The 19,561-nt window shown below is 38.8% G+C and overlaps 1 long non-coding RNA gene across 3 annotated transcripts in view; it reads right to left on the bottom strand.

Moving 5' to 3' along the window:
• The window catches only part of LOC119626148 (uncharacterized), a 173,686-nt gene that overhangs the window by 114,965 nt on the left and 39,160 nt on the right, over nt 1–19,561 (bottom strand). The gene's annotated exons all lie outside the window — the stretch shown is intronic.

Genomic DNA, 19,561 nt, shown 5'->3' with positions numbered 1-19,561 from the left:
TCTATGAAGTTAGCATCATTCTGATACCAAAACCTGGCAGAGACACAACAAAAAAGAAACTCCAGGTCAATATCCCTGATGAACACAGATGCAAAAATCCTCAACAAAATACTAGCAAATCGAATCCAGCAGCACATTAAAAAGTTAATCTGCCACAATCAAGTAGGCTTTATTCCTGGGAGGCAAAGTTGATTCAACACACACAAATATATTATAAAGATTGATTTTCATATATTTAACCACCTTTGAATTTCAGGAATAAATCTCACTTGGTAATGGTATATAAACCTTTTAATATGCTGCTATATATGGTTTGTTAGTATGCATTCTAGGACTTAAACATCAATATTCATAAATAATACTTGTCTGCGAAAGAAATTAATTGTACTTCTACATACTAGCAATGACCACATGGAAACCAAAATTAGAAATACATACCGTTTACAACTCCACAAAAAAGGGAGGTACATGTGAACTAACAAAACACAGCATTGCTTTTATAAAACAGAGCATTAAATTATATGCTAAAAACTTTAAAACACTAATAAAAGAAATCAAAGTAAATCTAAATTGAGAGACACACCACGTTCACAGAATGAAAGACTCAATATAGTAAAGATGTCAACTCTTCTCAAATTGATATAGAGGTTTAATGCAATTCTTATAAATATCCCAGACATATTTTTGTAAGATAGACTAAGTTATTCCAAAATTTATACATAAAGTCAACAAAGTAGAATGGCTAAAATAACTGTGAAAAACAAGAATAAATTGAACGAAAATACTCTACTCCATTTAAGACATTATACAGATAAAGTGTGTTACTGGCAGAGATATAGAAACGTAGATCAATGAAAGAGAATACAGAACCCATTGACAACTAACTTTTGAGGATACAAAAGCAAGTTAGTGATGAAAAGATAGTCTTTTCATCAAATAATGTAGGAGCACAGCTTATAAAAAGTTAACTCAAAACTGATAATAAATTAAATATTAAATATAAAACTATATACCTTTTAGAAAAAAGAATGGGAAAAATCTGCAGTACTTAGAACTTCGGGAAGAATTCTTAGACATGGCACCAAAAGCATGATCCATAAAAGAAAAAAGTTGATAAACTGGATGCCATCAAAAATAACTTTTGCTCTGTGAAAGACACTGTTCAGATAATAAAAAGACAAACTGAAAACTAAAAGAAGTTCTTTGCAAACCACGTCTGATGAAAGACTCATGCTTAAAATAGTTAAAGCTCTCCATAGCAAAAAAGATAACCTCAACCAAAACCTCACAGCTTACACAAAAGTTAATTCAAAACTGACAATAAATTAAATATTAAATATAAAACTATATACCTTTTAGAAATAAGAATGGGAAAAATCTGCAGTACTTAGGACATGGGGAAGAATTCTTAGACATGGTACCAAAAGCATGATCCATAAAAGAAAAGAATTGATAAACTGGATGCCATCAAAAATAACTTTTGCTCTGTGAAAGACACTGTTCAGATAATAAAAAGACAAACTGAAAACTAAAAGAAGTTCTTTGCAAACCACATGTCTGATGAAAGACTCATGCTTAAAATAGTTAAACCATTCTCAAAATTCAACAGTAAAGAAGGCACCCAATTAGAAAATGGACAAATGACATGAAGAGATATTTTACTGAAGAGAGCACATGGATGCAAAAAGCGTATTAAGAGATGTTCAACATCACTATTCATTGGGGAAATAAAAATAAATACCATTATGAGGTATCACTATGTACCTATTAACGCAGTAAAATAAAAAGAAATAGTAATAACATCAAATGGTGACAAAGATGCAGAGAGACTGGATTTCTCACACACCTCTGGTGGGAATGCAAAATGGTGCAGCAACTCTAGAAAACAATTCAGCAGTTTCTTCAAAAACTATACAGTTGACCCTTGTTATCCTCAAGGGATTGGTTTCAGATCCCTCTGCAGATATCAAAATCCATGGATGCTCAAGTTCCTTATATAAAATGGCGCATCTTATCTGATCTTAGAATCAGGGTTGGGCCTGGTTAGAATAAAAAATAAAATGGTGGAGTATTTGCATATAACCTACATATATCTTCTCATACTTTAAATCATCTCTAGATTATTTATAATATCTAATACAATGTAAATGCTATGTCAATAGATGCCATACTGTATTTTCTAAAATTTATATTATTTCCTATTGTTGTATTGTTATTTTTATGTTTTGTCCCAAAATATTTTTGATCCATGGTTGGCTGAATTCATTGATGTAGAACTCACGGATATGGAGGGCCAACTGTATGTACATTTACCATACGACCCAGCAATCACATTCCCAGGCATTTATCCCAAATAAATGAAAACTTAAATTCACACAAAAACCTGTGCATGATTTCCATGATTATTCATAAAAACTTTATTTGTACTAGTAAAAACCTAGAAAAAAAACCAAAAATGTCCTTCAATAGGTGAGTAGTTAAACAAACTTTAGTACATCACACCTTGGAATACTTCTCAGCAATAAAAAGTAAATGAACTAACGTTACACACAATTTAAATGGGGTTTCAGGGCATTATATTGAGGTTTTTTTTTAAAGCCAACCTCAAAAGGTCACATACTGTATGATTCCACTTATGCAAAATTCTGAAAATGACAAAAATCATAGGGTTAGAGAACAGATTAGTGGTTGTCAAGGCTAAAGGATGGTAGGGAGTGGAGTGGATGTGACATAGAAAAGTAGCATGAGGGAGGTCTTTGTGGTGAAGGGGATAGTTCTGCACCTTGATTGCAGTGGTGGTTAAAGGAAGCTACTCTTGTGATAAATGGCATAAAACTATGCACACACATTGTAACAATGTCAATTTCCTGGCTTTGCTATTATACTGTAGTTAGATAAGATCTAACTATTGAACAAAACTGGTTGATGGGTACACCAGATCTCTGTAGACTATTTTTACAACTTTCTGTGAATCTTTAACTATTTCAAAATAAAAAGTTTTACAAAAAGTACATTTTGGACTGGAAACCTAAATTGCCACCTAAATAATTTATTTCTTATTAGGGATGGGGGTCTTGCTCTTTTGCTCAGGCTGGAGTGCAGTAGTGTAATCACAGCTCACTGCAGGCTTGACCTCCCAGGCTCCAGCAATCCTCCCACCTCAGCCTCCCATGTAGTTAGGACCACAGTTGCACACCACCATGCCTGGCTACTTTTAGAATTCTTTTTGTAGATATGTGGTCTCCCTATGTTGCCCAGGTTGGTCTTGAACCCCCGGCCTCAAGCAATTCTCCCACCTTGGTCTCCAAAGTGCTGGAATTATAGGCGTGAATGACTGTGCCCAGCCAAGAAGGAAAGAAGGAGGAGGAGGAGGAGGAGGAGGAGGAGGAGGAGGAGGAGGAGGAGGAACAGGAGGACAAAGAGAAGGAAGAGGAAGAGGAGAGGAAGGGGGAGATGGAGGAGTCTCAAAAAACAAAACGAAAGCAAAGGATAGACAAATAGATCAGTAGAACAGATGGAGAGCTCAGAGATAGACCCACACACATATAAGTCAACTGATGTCTGACAGGTGAGTTAAGGTAATTCAATGGAGAAAGAATGGAGTTTTCACCAAATGGTGCTGAAGCAAGTGGACATCCACATGCAAGAAAAAAAAAATGAAAGAAAGAAAGAATCTAGACATAGACCTTACATCTTTCATAAAAATTAACTCAAAATGGATCATAGCTCTATGTAAGACAGAAAACTATAAAACTGCCTGAAATATTTAACATAGTGGAAAATGTAGATGACCCTGGGTTTGGCAATGAGTTTTTAGATACAACACCAAAACTGCAATTCATGAAATAAAAAATTGACAGCTTGAACTTCACTAAAATTAAAGTTTTTTGCTCTGTGACATACATTGATTGTTAAGAGAATGTAAAGGCAAGCCACACACTGGAAGAAAATCTTTGTGAAACACACATTTGATAGAACACACATCCAAAATAGACAAAGGATTCTTAAAACTCAATAATATATGGCCAGGCACGGTGGCTCACGCCTGTAATCCCAGCACCTCGGGAGGCCAAGACAGGCAGATCATGAGGTCAAGAGATCAAGACCATCCTGGCTAACACGGTGAAACCCCATCTCTACTAAAAATACAGAAAAATTAGCCAGGCATGGTGGTGGGAGCCTGTAGTCCCAGCTACTCGGGAGGCTGAGGCAGGAGAATGGCGTGAACCCAGGAGTCAGAACTTGCAGTGGGCCGAGATTGCAACATTGCACTCCAGCCTGGGTGACAGAGCGAGACTCCATCTCAAAAAAACAAAACAAAACAAAACAAAACTCAATAATATGTAAACAAACAACCTAATTTTAAAACAGGCAAAAGATCAGAACAGATGTTTCACCAGAGAATACATGGCAACAAATAAGCATATGAAAATAAAATAAACTGTCATTAGGTATTGGGGGAAACCAGCCCCCAGTAATTCAACATAGGTTCTTTTCTATTTCCCTAAGTGTCAGCTGATCTGAGAAATAAAGGGAAAGAGTACAAAAGAGAGAAATTTTAAAGCTGGATGTCTGTGGGAGACATCACATGTCGGCAGATTCCGTGATGCTCCCTGAGCCCTAAAACCAGCAAGTTTTTATTAGTGATTTTCAAAGGGGAGGGAGTGTACGAATACAGTGTCGGTCACAGAGATCACGTGCTTCAAAGGCAATAAAATATCACAAGGCAGAAAGTCAGAGTGAGATCACAAGGTCAGGGAGAAACTAGAATTGCTAATGAAGGTCCATGACTCACGGTGCACGCACTGTCACTGATAAACATCTGAACAGGGGTCAAGAGCAGAGAACCCGTATGACTAGAATTCACCAGGCTAGAATTTCCTAATCCTAGCAAGCCTGGGGGTGCTGCAGGAGGCCAGGGCGTGTTTAATTCCTTATCTGCAACTGTATAAGGCAGACACCCCCAGAGTGGCCATTTTAGAGGACCCCCCCCAATGCATTCTTTTCCCAGGGTTGTTAATTATTAATATTCCTTACTGAGGAAATAATTCAGTGATATTTTTCTTACCCGTTTTCAGTAATAAGAAAAATATGGCTCTGTCCTGCCTGGCCCACAGGCAGCCAGACTTTAAGGTTATCTCCCTTGTTCCCTGAAAATCACTGTTATCCTGTTCTTAACGTGCCCAGATTTCATATTGTTCAAACACACATGCTTTACGAACAATTTGTGCAGTTAACGCAATCATCACAGGGTCCTGAGGCGACATACATCCTCAGCTTACAAAGATGATGGAATTAAGAGATTAAAGTAAAGACAGGCACAGGAAATTATAATAATATTGATTGGGGATGTGATAACTGTCCGTGAAATCTTCACAATTTATGTTCATAGATTGCAGTAAAGACAGGCATAAGAAATTATAAAAGTATTCATTTTGGAAATTAATAAATGTACATTAAATCTTCACAATTTATGTTCTTCTGCCATGGCTTCAGCTGGTACCTCCATTCGGGGTCCCTGACTTCCCTCAACAATTAGGTAATTGCAAATCAGGATAACAATGAGATACTGCTACACTATTAAAATGGCTAAAATCCAAAATTCTGAAAATATCAAATGCTGATGAAGATGTGGAGCAACAGGAACTCCCAGTCATCGCTGATGGGAATGCAAACTGTTACAGCCACTTTGGAAGACAGTTTGTCAATTTCACACAAGGGAAATATAGTTTTACATTACAATACAGCATCTATGCTCCTAGGTATTTACCCAATCGAGTCAAAAACTTATGTGCACACAAAAACCTGTAAATGAACATTTATAGCAGCTTTATTCATACTTTCCAGAAACTGGAAGCAACCAAGATTCCCTTAAATAAGTGGATGGATAAACAAACTGTTGTATATCCATACAATGGACTATTATTCAGTGATAAAAGAAAATGAGCTATTAAACCATAAAAAGACATGAAAGAACTTTAAGTGCATATTGGTAAGTAAAAGAAGCAGTCTTAAAAAAGCACAATCTATATGATTCCAATCATAGAACATTCTGGAAAAAGCAAACTATAAGAGACAGTAAAAAAAAAAATCAGTCTTTGCTAGGGGAAAGAGAAGAAAAGATGAATAGCTGGAGTACAGGGAATTTTTAGAGTGGTGAAACTATTCTGTTTGATAATGTAATAGTAGATACATGACACTGTCAAAAACCATAGAACTGTACAACACAAAGAGTGAACCCTAATGTAAATTGTGGACTTTAATGAATTATAATGTATCAATACAATTTCATCAATTCTAAAAAATGTACCTTACCAGTGAAAGATGTTAATAATAGAAAAACTGTGTGCCAGGAAAGAAGGGTTATGTAGAAACTCTCTGTATTCTCTAATCAATTTTTCTGTAAACCTAAAATTGCTCTAAAAATAGTCTATTAACTTTTTTAAGTCAATTAAAATTACAAATAAAAGTAGATTTTAATGAAGCAGTGAGGTTTATACAAAACATCTTATAGTTACAAGAGCCTATTTTAAGCTGTTCACTTAACTTCAATAATGTAAAAAACAACACACTGTAGCACCCCCCACATATTTTATGTTTTTGAAGTCACCATTTACATCTTTTTAGATTGTGTATCCCTTAGCAAATTATTATAACTGTTATTTTAGTTTTCCCTTTTAGCCTTCATACTAGAGATATAAGCAATTTATACACTGCCATTATCATATTAGAATATTCTGGATTTGACTATGTACTTACTTTTACTAATGAGTTTCATACTTTCATATGTTTCCATGTTACTAATTCATGTACTTTCCTTTCTGCTTAAAGAACTACCTTTAGCATCAAAAAAAAAAAAAAAAAAAATGGAAATGGGGTTTTGCTATGTTGCCCAGGCTGGTCTTGAACTCCTGGCCTCAAGTGATCCTCCTGTCTCAGTCTCCCAAATTGCTGGGATTACAGGCCAGCATTTTTGTTTAAAGCACATCTAGTGGTGATGAACTCCCTGAGCCTTTTTTTTTTTTTTTTTTTAAATCTGGGAATGTTCTAAACTACCATTTCTGAAAGAACAGCCTTGCTCTATATCGCAGGAATTTTTTTTTTTTTTTTTTTTTTGGTACTTTGAATAAATCATCCTACTCTCTCCCGGCCTGCAAAGAAATCTGCTGATGGTCTTATTGGGGTCCCCTTGTATGAGACGAGGTGTTATTCTCTTTCTGCTTTCAAACTTAACTTTTTGGGCTGGGCACGGTGGCTCAAGCCTATAATCCCAGCACTTTGGGAGGCCGAGATGGCAGATCACAAGATCAGGAGATCGAGACCATCCTGGCTAACCTGGTGAAACCCCGTCTCTACTAAAACATACAAAAAATTAGCCAGGCTAGGTGGCGGGCGCCTGTAGTCCCAGCTACTCGGGAGGCTGAGGCAGGAGAATGGCCTAAACCCAGGAGGCGGAGCTTGCAGTGAGCTGAGATCCGGCGGCTGCATTCCAGCCTGGGCGACAGAGTGAGACTCTGTCTCAAAAAAAAAAAACTTACCTTTTTGTCTTTAATTTTTGAGAGTTTGATTACAATGTGTCTCAGTGAAGATAATTTTACATTTAATCTATTTAGGGTTCTTTGGGTTTCAGGATATGGATGGTCATTTCCCTTTCCAGATTTGGAAAGCTTTTTTTCATCATTATTTATTTAAATATGCTTTCTAATCCTTTCTCTTTCTCTGCTCCTTCTTAAATTCCCAGAATGTCAATATTGGTTCACTTGAAGAAGTCTTGTAATTCCCATATACATTTTTCACTCTGTTTCATTTTTGTTTTTGTTGTTTTTGTTCTCACCAGGTAATTTCAAATGATCTCTCTTTGAGCTCAGTGATTCTTCTGCATGATCGAGCTCTTTACAGAATTTTTCAGTTTTGGCTAAAACCAGAGCCAGTTTACCTCCAGATTTTCTGTTTGGTTCTTTTTTATAGTTTTTATCTCATTGTTGAACTTCTAATTTTGTTTGTGTATTATTTCCCTGATTTTATTTAGTTGTCTGTATGTGTTCTCTTGTAGTTCACTAAGCTTCTTTGATTATTTTGAATTCTTTGTCAGGCAGTTCATTAGATCTGTATTTATTTAAACTTGGTTACTGGTGCTTTAATTTGTTCCTTTGGTAGTGTTATGTTTCCCTGATTGTTTGTGATCCTTGTGGCCATGCACTGGTTTCTGTGCATTTGAGTAAGTAGGCACATATTCCAGTGCTGACAAACTATCTTCACCAGTAAGCCCGTCCAGAGATTCTGGGCAAGCCATCTATCATTAATCCACAGGCAGGCATGATGCTGGAGTTTTTGAGCAGGGTGGCCTGGTGCCTGAGCTGGTTTTATGTAAGCCTCATGCTAGTTACAAAGCAAAAAGTAGCTACACCAGAGATAAAAGTCTTCAAAGCACACCACTACTGAAAATCATCTCATCACAAAGAAAGATAGCAAGAAAGGAAGAAGGGGGAAAAAGAACTACAAAACAAGCAGAAAACAATGAACAAAATGCCCAAAATAATTATCATGATCAATAATGTTATTAAATCAATAATTACTGATTACCTATCAATAATCACCTTGAATGTAAATGGATCAAATTTTCCCAACAACAGACATACATTGGCTTAATGGATTAAAAAAACAAGACTCAAATAAATATATGGGGCCTACCAGACTCTTTCTTTTTTTTTTTTTTGGACATGGAGTCTCACTTTGTCGCCCAGGCTGGAGTGCAGTGGTACGATCTTGGCTCACTGCAACCTCCGCCTCCCTGGTTCAAGCAATTTTCCTGCCTCAGCCTCCTGAGTCGCTGGGATTACAGGCGCACACCACCACGTCCAGCTAATTTTTTGGTTTGTTTTTTGTTTTTTTGTTAGTAAAGACAGGGTTTCACCATGTTGCCCAGGCTGGTCTAGAACTCCTGACCTCAAGTGATCTGCTCACCTCAGCCTCCCAAAGTGCTGGGATTACAAGTGTGAGCCACCATGCCTGGCCTCACTTCACTTTTAAGGACATACATTGTTTGAAAGTGAAAATATTGAGAAAGATAACCCATGAAAGTGAAAACCAAAAGAGAACAGAGATAACTAACATCATATCAGATAAAATGGACTTAAGGTTAAAACTATGAAGTGAAACAAAGAAGGTCATCATATAATGATTAAGGGGTCAATTAATCAGGAGAATATATATATCCTATATATATATCCTATATATATATCCTATATATATCCTATATATATATATCCTATATATATTTTGTACATATATATCAGGAAACATTGGAGCACCTAGATGAATACAGCAAATGTTAATATATCTGAAGAGGGAGATAGAGTGTAATATAACAATAGCAGGGAACTTCAACACCCCATTTTCAACAGTGGACAAACAGACAGAAAATCATTAAGGAAACACTGGACTTAAAGTATACCTCAGACCAAATAAACTTCACATGTACAGAACATTCCATCCAACAACAGCAGAATATACATTATTTTCAAGTGCAATGGAACATTCTCAAGGATAGATCACAGGCCACAAAACAAGTCTTTAAAAATTTAAGATTGAAATCATATTAAGTATATTTCAGACCACAACAATATGAAACTAGAAAACAACAGAAAGGCTTTCAAAAATATACAAATATGCAAAAACTAAACAAACGATTCCTAAACAATCCATGGGTCAAAGAGAAATTTTAAAAGGAAATTTAAAAAATCTTTAGATAGGCCAGGTGAAGTGGCTCATGCCTGTAATTCCAGCTCTCGAGAGGCCAAGGCAAGAGGATTACTTGAGGCCGTGGGTTCAAGACTAGTTTGAGCAACATAATGGGATCATATCTCTATTTTTAAAAAATTATTGTATCATCTTTGTTGTTTAGGGAAAAAAAATTTTAAGAAAAAATCTTCAGACAAATAAACATAGAAAGACAATACACCAGCACTTATGACATGCAGCAAATGCAGTTCTAAGAGGCAGTTTATACCAATAAATACCTATATCAAAAAAGAAGAAAGATATCAAATAAACAACCAAACATTGCACCTCAAGAAACTAGAAAAAAAAAAGAAAATCTAAGCCCAAAGTTAATGGCAGAAATAAATATTTTTTTAGAAGCAGAAATAAATGAAATAGAGACTAGAAAAACAATAGAAAAGATCAATGAAAGCAAGGTTGGGTTTTTAAAAGATAAGCAAAATTGAAATACCTTTAGCTAAACTAAGAAAAAAAGAGAAGACTCAAATAAATAAAATCAGAAAAGAAAGAGAAGTTACAGCTGATACCAGAGAAATACAAATAATTGTAATGGACTACTATGAACAATTACACACCAACAAATTAGATAACCTACATGGAATGGATAAAATTCTCCAAATACACAATCTACCAAGAGTAAACCACAACAAAATAGAAAATATGAACAGACTAATAATGAGAAAGGAGATTTAAATGATTATAAAAAGTCTGTCATCCAAGAAAAACCCAGGACCTGACAGCTTACCTGGTGAATTCTACCAAATATTTAAAGGAGAATTAATGCCAATCCCTTTCAAACTTTATTAAAAATTTAAAAGGAAGGAGCACTTTCAAACTCATTCTACAAGCCTGAAAGCAGTCAGTAAAGGACACTATAAGAAAAGAAACTTACAGGAAATCCTAGCCAGAGCAATTAGGCGAGAGAAAGAAACAAAAGGTATTAAATCAGAAAGGAAGAAGTTAAATTGTCTGTTTGCAGAAAACATAATCCTATATATAGAAAACTCTAAAGAGTTTTCTCTTTAGAGAAAACATCACCAAAAACTGTTGGAACTAATAAACAGATTCAGTAAAGATGCAAAATACAAAATCAACATACAAAAATCAGTAGCATTTATATATGTGAACAATGAACTATCTGAAAAAGAAATCAAGGAAACCCATTTACAATATGTTCACCAAAAAATACCTAGGAATAAATTTAACCAAGAGGATAAAAGCTCTATACAGTGAAAACTATAAATATTGATGAAAGAAGCTGAAGAAGACACACAAAAAATGGAAAGATATCCAAGTTTATATACTGGGAGAATTAATATTGTGAAAATGTCCATACTACTCAAAGCAATCTACAGATTCAATGCAATCTTTACCAAAATACCAATGACATTATTTACAGCTTTAAAAACTTCTTTAAATTTGTATGGAACCATAAAAGACCCTGAATAGCTATGGCAATCCTGAGCAAAAAGAAAAAAGCTGGAGTTACCACATTACTGGGCTTCAAAATATACTATGAAACTATCATAACCAAAATAGCATGACACTACCATAAAAACAGATACATAGACCACATGAACAGAATTAAGAACCCAAAAATAAATTCACATATTTATAGGCAACTGATTTTCAACAACGATGCCAAGAGCATTCATTAAGAAACAGACAGTGTCTTCAATAAATGGTGCTGTGAAAAGTGAATATCTACATGCAGAAAAATAAAAGTAGATCCTCTCTCTCACCATATTAAAAAAAAAACTCAAAATGGATAAAACACTTAAATGTAAGTCTGCAAACTATGAAACTGCAAGAAGAAAACATATGGGGTACACTTCAGGACATTGGTCAGGGCAAACAATTTATGGAGAAGGCCTCAAAGTCACCAGGAACAAAAATAAAAATAGACTAATAATTATATCAAATGACAAGCTACTACACAGAAAAAAAAAATCAGTAGAGTGAAGAGACAAACTGCAGAACGGTAGAAAATACGTGCAAACTATTTGTTCCACAAGCGATTAGTAACCAAAATATACAAAGGACTCAAAACAACTCAACAGCAATAATAATAATCATCATCTTATTTTAAAAAGGGCAAATGAGCTCAAAAGAAGACATGTGAATGGCCAAAAAGTATATGAAAAATTGCTCAAGCTCACTAATCATCAGAAAAATGCAAATCAAAACCACAAGGAAATATTTCAGTTAAAATGGCTATTATCAAAAAGACAAAAAATAACATACCTGGTGAGAATGCAAAAAAAAGGATACTCTTTTTTTTTTTTTTTTTTTTTGAGACAGTCTCTGTCACACAAGGTGGAGTGCTATGGCGCAATATCAGCTCACTGCAACCTCTGCCTCCTGAGTTCAAGCAATTCTCCTGCCTCAGCCTCCTGAGTAGCTGGGATTACAGGCATGTGCCACCATGCCCAGCTAATTTTTATATCTATAGTAGAGACAGGGTTTCATCATGTTGGTCAGGCTGGTCTCAAACTCCTTACCTCGTGATCCGCCCACCTTGGCCTTCCAAAGTGCTGGGATTACAGGCATGAACCACCATGCCTGGCCAGAAAAGCATATTCTTAATACACTTGAGTGAGAGTGTGAATTAGTATAGCCATTACAGAAGATACCATGGAAGTTTCTCGAAAAACTAAAAACAGAACTACCATATCGTCCAGCAATTCTACTACTGGTTATATATACAAAGGAAAGGAAATCAGCATGTCAAAGAAACATCTGCACTCCTACGTTTATTGCCGCACTATACACAATAGCCAGGATATGGAATCAACCTAAGTGTCCACCGATAGATGAGTGGATTTTTAAAAATGTGGTACATACTCACAATGGAATACTATCTAGCCATAAAAAGAACAAAATTCTGTCATTCACAACAACATGGATGAGTTTGGAGGGCATTAAGTGAAATACGCCAGGCACTGAAAGCTAAATATCACATGTTCTCACTCACATGTGGAAGCTAAAAAAGTTGATCGCATTGAAGTAGAGTAGGATAGAGTAGGAGAGTGGCTACTAGAGGTGGAGGGGGTAGGAGGGAGGAGGGGATAGGAAGAGTTTGGTTAACAGATACAGGAACACAGCTAGATATCAGGAATAAGATCTAGTGTTCTATAGTACTATAGGGTGACTATACTTAACAACAATTTATTGTATATATTTCAATAGCTAGAAGAGCAGATTTTGAATGTTCCCAATGAGAGGGGAAGCCAGCTGGGATTCCGGGTCAGGTGGGGACTTGGAGAACTTTTCTGTCTAGCTAAAGGATTGTAAATGCACCAATCAGCACTCTGTGTGTAGCTAATGCACCAATCAGCACTCTGTAAAAACGCACCAATCAGCGCTCTGTGTCTAGCTAAAGGTTTGTAAACACAACAATCAGCACTCTGTAAAAACATACCAATCAGCACTCTGTGAAATGGACCAATCAGCTCTCTATAAAACGGACCAATCAGCAGGATATGGGTGGGGCCAAATAAGGGAATAAAAGCCGGCCACCTGAGCTAGCAGCAGCAACTTGCTCCGGTCCCCTTCCACGCTGTGGAAGCTTTGTTCTTTTGCTCTGTGCAATAAATCTTGCTGCTGCTCACTCTTTGGGTCTGCACTACCTTTATGAGCTGTAACACTCACTGCGAAGGTCTGCAGCTTCACTCCTGAAGCCAGCGAGACCACGAACCCATCGGGAGGAACCAACAACTCCAGACGCCCACCTTCGAGAGCTGTAACACTCACTGTGAAGGTCTGCGGTTTCACTTCTGAAGTCAGCAAGACCACAAGCCCACCAGAAAGAAGAAACAACTGTGGATGCACCCCTTTAAGAGCTGTAACACTCACTGTGAAGGTCTGTGGCTTCACTCCTGAAGTCAAGCAAGACCACAAACCCACCAGAAGGAAGAAACTCCGGACACATCTGATCATCAGAAGGAACAAACTCCAGACACACCATCTTTAAGAACTGTAACATTAGGCTGGGCGCGGTGGCTCAAGCCTGTAATCCCAGCACTTTGGGAGGCTGAGACGGGCGGATCACGAGGTCAGGAGTTCGAGACCATCCTGGCTAACCCGGTGAAACCCCATCTCTACTAAAAAAATATAAAAAACTAGCTGGGCGAGGTGGCGGGCGCCTGTAGTCCCAGCTACTCGGGAGGCTGAGGCAGGAGAATGGCGTAAACCCGGGAGGCGGAGCTTGCAGTGAGCTGAGATCCGGCCACTGCACTCCAGCCTGGGCGACAGAGCGAGACTCCGTCTTAAAAGAAAAAAAAAAAAAACTGTAATATTCACCGCAAGGGTCTGCGGCTTCATTTTTGAAGTCAGCGAGACCAAGAACCCACCGGAAGGAATCAATTCCGGACACAACAACATAAAAGAATGAGAAATGTTTCAGGCAATGTATATGCTAATTACCCTGATTTGATGATAATACATTTTATACATATATCAACATATCACACTGTACACCATAAGTACATACAATTATTTGTGTCAAAAATAATAAAAGCAAAAATTAAAAATATTTTTAAATTAAAAATTTTTATTTTTTTAATTTTAAAATTAATTTTAAATTAAAAATTTAAATTAAAAAAAGCAGTCTACAGATTGAATATGATTTCTAGCAAAATTCCAATGACATTTTTCACAGAAAAAGAAAAAAAAAACTCAAAAGTTGTATGGCACCACAAAAGACCCCAAATAGCCAAAGCAATCCTGAGCAAAAAGAACAAAATGGATGCATTACACTATCTGATCTCAAAATCTACTACGAAGTTATAGTGATTAAAACGGCACAGTGGAGGAGAGTTTCAAGATGGCCGAATAGGAACAGCACCAGTCTGCAGCTCCTAGCAAGATTGATGCAGAAGGCTAGGTGACTTCTGCATTTCCAACTGAGGTACCCAGTTCATCTCATTGGGAATGGTTGGACAGTGGGTGCAGCCCATGGAGTGTGAGCCGAAGCAGGGTGGGGCATCACCTCATGTGAAAAGCACAAAGGGTCGGGGAATTTCCCCCCTATCCAAGGGAGAGGGTCTGTGCCTGAGGTGCTCCAGCACAGAAACGGCTCTTGTCCCACGGTCTTCGCAACCCGAAATCCATGAGATTCCCCCCAGTGACTACCCCACCAGGGCCTTGGGTTTCAAACACGAAACTGGGCTGCCAATTGGGCAGATACCTAACTAGCTGCAGGAGCTTTTTTTTTTTTTTTTTTTTTTTTTTTTTTTTTGCATACCCCAGTGGCACCTGAAAGGCCAGAGACAGAACTGTTCATTCCCCTGGAAAGGGTGGCTGAAGCCAGGAAGCCAAGTGGTCTGGCTCTGCAGGTCCCACCCTCATGGAGCCCAGGAAACTAGGACCCACTGGCTAGAAATTCTCACTGCCAGCACAGCAACAATCTGAGATCCAGGCTGGGAGTGGTGGCTCACGCCTGTAATCCCAGCACTTTGGGAGGCCGAGGTGGGCGGATCACGAGGTCAGGAGATCGAGACCATCCTAGCTAACATGGTGAAACCCCATCTCTACTAAAAATACAAAAAATTAGCCAGGCATGGTGGCAGGCACCTGCAGTCCCAGCTATTCAGGAGGCTGAGGCAGGAGAATGGCGTGAACCCAGGAGGTGGAACTTGCAGTGAGCCAAGATCGCGCCACTGCACTCCAGCCTGGGTGACAGAGCGAGACTCTGTCTCAAAAAAAAAAAAAAAAAAAAAAAAAAATCTGAGATCCACCTGGGATGGTCAAGCTTGGTTGAGGGAGGGGCGTCTGCCATTGCTGAGACTTGAGTAGGCAGTTTTACAGCCACAGTGTAAACAAAGCTGCTGGGAAGTTCGAACTGGGCAGAGCCCACTGCAGCTCAAAAAGGCTGCTGTGGCTAGACTGCCAGATTGCTCCTCTCTGGACAGGGTATCTCTGTAAAAAAAGCAGCAGCCCCAGTCAGGGGCTTATAGCAGACTTAAACGTCCCTGCCTGATGGCTCTGAAGAGAGCAGCGGATCTCCCAGCACAGTGTTTGAGCTCTGCTAAGGGTCAGGCTGCCTCCTCAAGTAGGTCCCTGACCCCCATGCCTCCTGACTGAGACACCTCCCAGTAGGGGCCAACAGACACCTCATACAGGAGAGCTCTGGCTGCCATCTGGCAGGTGCCCCGCTGGGTCAAAGCTTCCAGAGAAAAGAACAGGCAGCAATCTTTGCTGCTCTGCACCCTCTGCTGGTGACACCCAGGCAAACAGGGTCAGAAGTGGACCTCCAGCAAACTCCAGCAGACCTGCAGCAGAGGGGCCTGTTAGAAGGAAAAGAAAGAAATAGAAAGGATTAGCACGTCCACTCAAAGACCCCATCCGAAGGTCACCAACATCAAAGACCAAAGGTAGATAAATCCACAAAGATGGGGGAAAAAAACAGCAGCACAAAAAGACTGAAAATTCCAAAAACCAGAATGCCTCTCCTCCTCCAAAGGATCACAACTCCTCACCAGCAAGGGAACAGAACTGGATGAAGAATGACTTTGACGAACTGACAAAAGTAGGCTTCAGAAGGTGGGTAATAACAAACAACTCTGAGCTAAGGGAGCATCTTCTAACCCAATGCAAGGAAGCTAAGAACCTTGAAAAAAGGTGAGTCAAATTGCTAACTAGAATAACCAATGCAGAGAAGAACATAAATGACCTGATGGAGCTGAAAACCACAGCATGAGAACTTCGAGACACATGAACAAGCTTCAATAGCCAATTCAATCAAGTGGAAGAAAGGATACCCATGACTGAAGATCAACTTAATGAAATAAAGAGCTAAGACAAGATTAGAGAAAAAAGAATAAAAAGGAACAAACAAAGCCTGGAAGAAATATGGGACTATGTGAAAAAACCAAATCTACGTTTGACTGGTGTACAGGAAAGTGACGGGGAGAATGGAACCAAGTTGAAAAACACTCTTCAAGATATTATCCAGGACAACTTCCCCAACCTAGCAAGACAGGTCAACATTCAAATTCAGGAAATACAGAGAACACCACAAAGATACTCCTCTAGAATAGCACTCCCCAAGACACATAATCATCAGATTCACCAAGGTTGAAATGAAGGAAAAAATGTTAAGGGCAGCCAGAGAGAAAGGTCGGGTTACCCACAAAGGGAAGCCTGTCAGACTAATAGCGGGTCTCTCTGCAGAAACCTTACAAGCCAGAAGAGAGTGCAGGCCAATATTCAACATTTTTAAAGAAAAGAATTTTCAATCCAGAATTTCATATCCAGCCAAACTAAGCTTCATAAGCAAAGGAGAAATAAAATTCTTTACAGACAAGTAAATGCTGAGGGATTCTGTCACCACCAGACGTGCCTTCCAAGAGTTCCTGAAAGAAGCACTAAACATGGAAAGGAACAACCCGTATCAGTCACTGCAAAAACATGCCAAATTGTAAAGAATATTGACACTATGAAGAAACTGCATTAACTAATGGGCAAAATAACCAGTTAGCATCATGATGACAGGATCAAATTCACACATAACAATATTAACCTTAAATGTAAATGGTTGCATGCCCCAATTAAAACACAGTCTCACAAACAGGATACAGAGGCAAGACCCATCAGTGTGCTGTATTCAGGAGATCCATCTCATGTGCAAAGACACACACACGCTCAAAATAAAGGGATGGAGGAATATTTATTTACCAAGCAAAAGGAAAGCCAAAAAAAGCAGGAGTTGCAATCCTAGTCTCTGATAAAACAGACTTTAAACCAACAAAGATCAAAAGAGACAAAGAAGGGCATTACAAAATGCTAAAGGGAACAATACAGCAAGAAGAGCTAACTATCCTAAATATATAGGTACCCAATACAAGAGCACCCAGATTCACAAAGTAAGTTCTTAGAGACTTAAAAAGAGGTTTAGACTCCCACACAATAATAGTGGGAGACTTTAACACCCCACTGTCAATATCAGACGGATCAACAAGACAGAAAAGTAACAAAGATTTTCAAGACCTGAAATCAGCTCTGGACCAAGCAGACCTAATAGACCTCTATAGAACTCTGCACCCCAAATCAACAGAATATATACATTCTTCTCAGCATCTCATCACACTTATTCTAAAATTAACCACAATTGGAAGTAAAACACTCCTCAGCAAATGCAAAAGAATGGAGATCATAACAGTCTCTCAGACCACAGTGCAATCAGATTAGAATTCAGGATTAAGAAACTCACTCAAAACCACACAACTACATGGAGACTGAACAACCTGCTCCTGAATGACTACTGGGTAAATAACAAAATTAAGGCAAAAGTAAAGATGTTGTTTGAGATTCTGGAGTATGAGATGGCTGAAAAGGAACAGCTCTGGTCTGCACCTCCCAGCGAGATTGATGCAGAAGACAAGTGATTTCTTCATTTCCAACTGAGGTACCTGGTTCATCTCACTGGGACTGGTTGGACAGTGGGTGCAGCACACAGAGGGTGAGCTGAAGCAGGGCAGGACATCACCTCATCCAGGAAGTGCAAGGGGTCAGGAGATTTCCCTGATTTCCCTTTCCTAGCCAACGGAAGCCATGACAGACTGTACCTGGAGAAACAGTACACTCCTGACCAAATACTGTGCTTTTCCCATGGTCTTAGCAAGTGGCAGACCAGGAGATACCTTCCTGTGCCTGGCTCGGTGGGTCCCACACCCATGGAGCCTTGCTCACTGCTAGCACAGCAGTCTAAAGATCAACCTGTGGTACTACAGCTTGACGAGGGGGAGGGGCAACCACCATTGTTGAGACTTGAGTAGCTCAGAGTGTAAACAAAGTGGCTGGGAAGCTCAAACTGGGCGGAGCCAACCACAGCTCAGTAAGGACTCCTGCCTCTCTAGATTCCATCTCTGGGGGCAAAGCGTAGCTGAACAAAAGGCAACAGACAGCTTCTGCATACTTAAACGTCCCTGTCTGACAGCTCTGAAGAAAGCAGTGGTTCTCTCAGCACAGCGTTCAAGTTCCAAGAATGGACAGACTGCCTCTTCAAGCAGGTCTCTGACCATGTAGCCTGACTGGAGACACCTCCCAGTAGCGGCCAAGAGACACCTCAAACAGGCGGGTGCCCCTCTGGGACAAAGCTTCCAGAGGAAGGATCATGCAGCAATATTTTCAGTTCTGCAGCCTCTGCTAGTGATACCCAGGCAAACAGGGTCTGGAGTGGACTTCCAGCAAACTCCAACAGACATGCAGCTGAGGGGCCTGTTAGAATGAAAACTTACGAACAGAAAGGAATAGCATCAACATCAACAAAAAGGGCATCCACACCAAAACCCCCTCTGTAGGTCACCAACATCAAAGACCAAAGATAGATAAAACCACAAAGATGGGGAGAAACCAGAGCAGAAAAACTGAAATTTCCAAAAACCAGAGCGCCTCATCTCCTCCAAAAGATCATAGCCCCTGGCCAGCAAGGGAACAAAACTGGATGCAGAACGAATTTGATGAGCTGACAGAGTAGGCTTCAGAAGGTCGGTAATAATAAACTTCTCTGAGCTAAAGGAGCATGTTCTAACCCATCACAAGGAAGCCAAAACCCATGAAAAAAGGTTAGATGAATGGCTAACTAGAACAAACAGTATAGAGAAGACCCTAAATGACCTGACGAAGCTGAAAACCACAGCACAAGAACTTTGAGATGCATGAACAAGCTTCAATAGCTAATTCAATCAAGTGGAAGAAACGATATCCGTGAATGAAGATCAAATTAATGAAATAAAGCGAGAAGACAAGATTAGAGAAAAAAGTGAAAAGAAATGAACAA

This window comes from Chlorocebus sabaeus, chromosome 21 (genome assembly GCF_047675955.1).
Source record: "Chlorocebus sabaeus isolate Y175 chromosome 21, mChlSab1.0.hap1, whole genome shotgun sequence".
Taxonomy (NCBI): Eukaryota; Metazoa; Chordata; class Mammalia; order Primates; family Cercopithecidae; genus Chlorocebus; species Chlorocebus sabaeus.
Note: the sequence above shows the minus strand (reverse complement) of the source record. Positions and strands in the feature narration are given on the sequence as shown.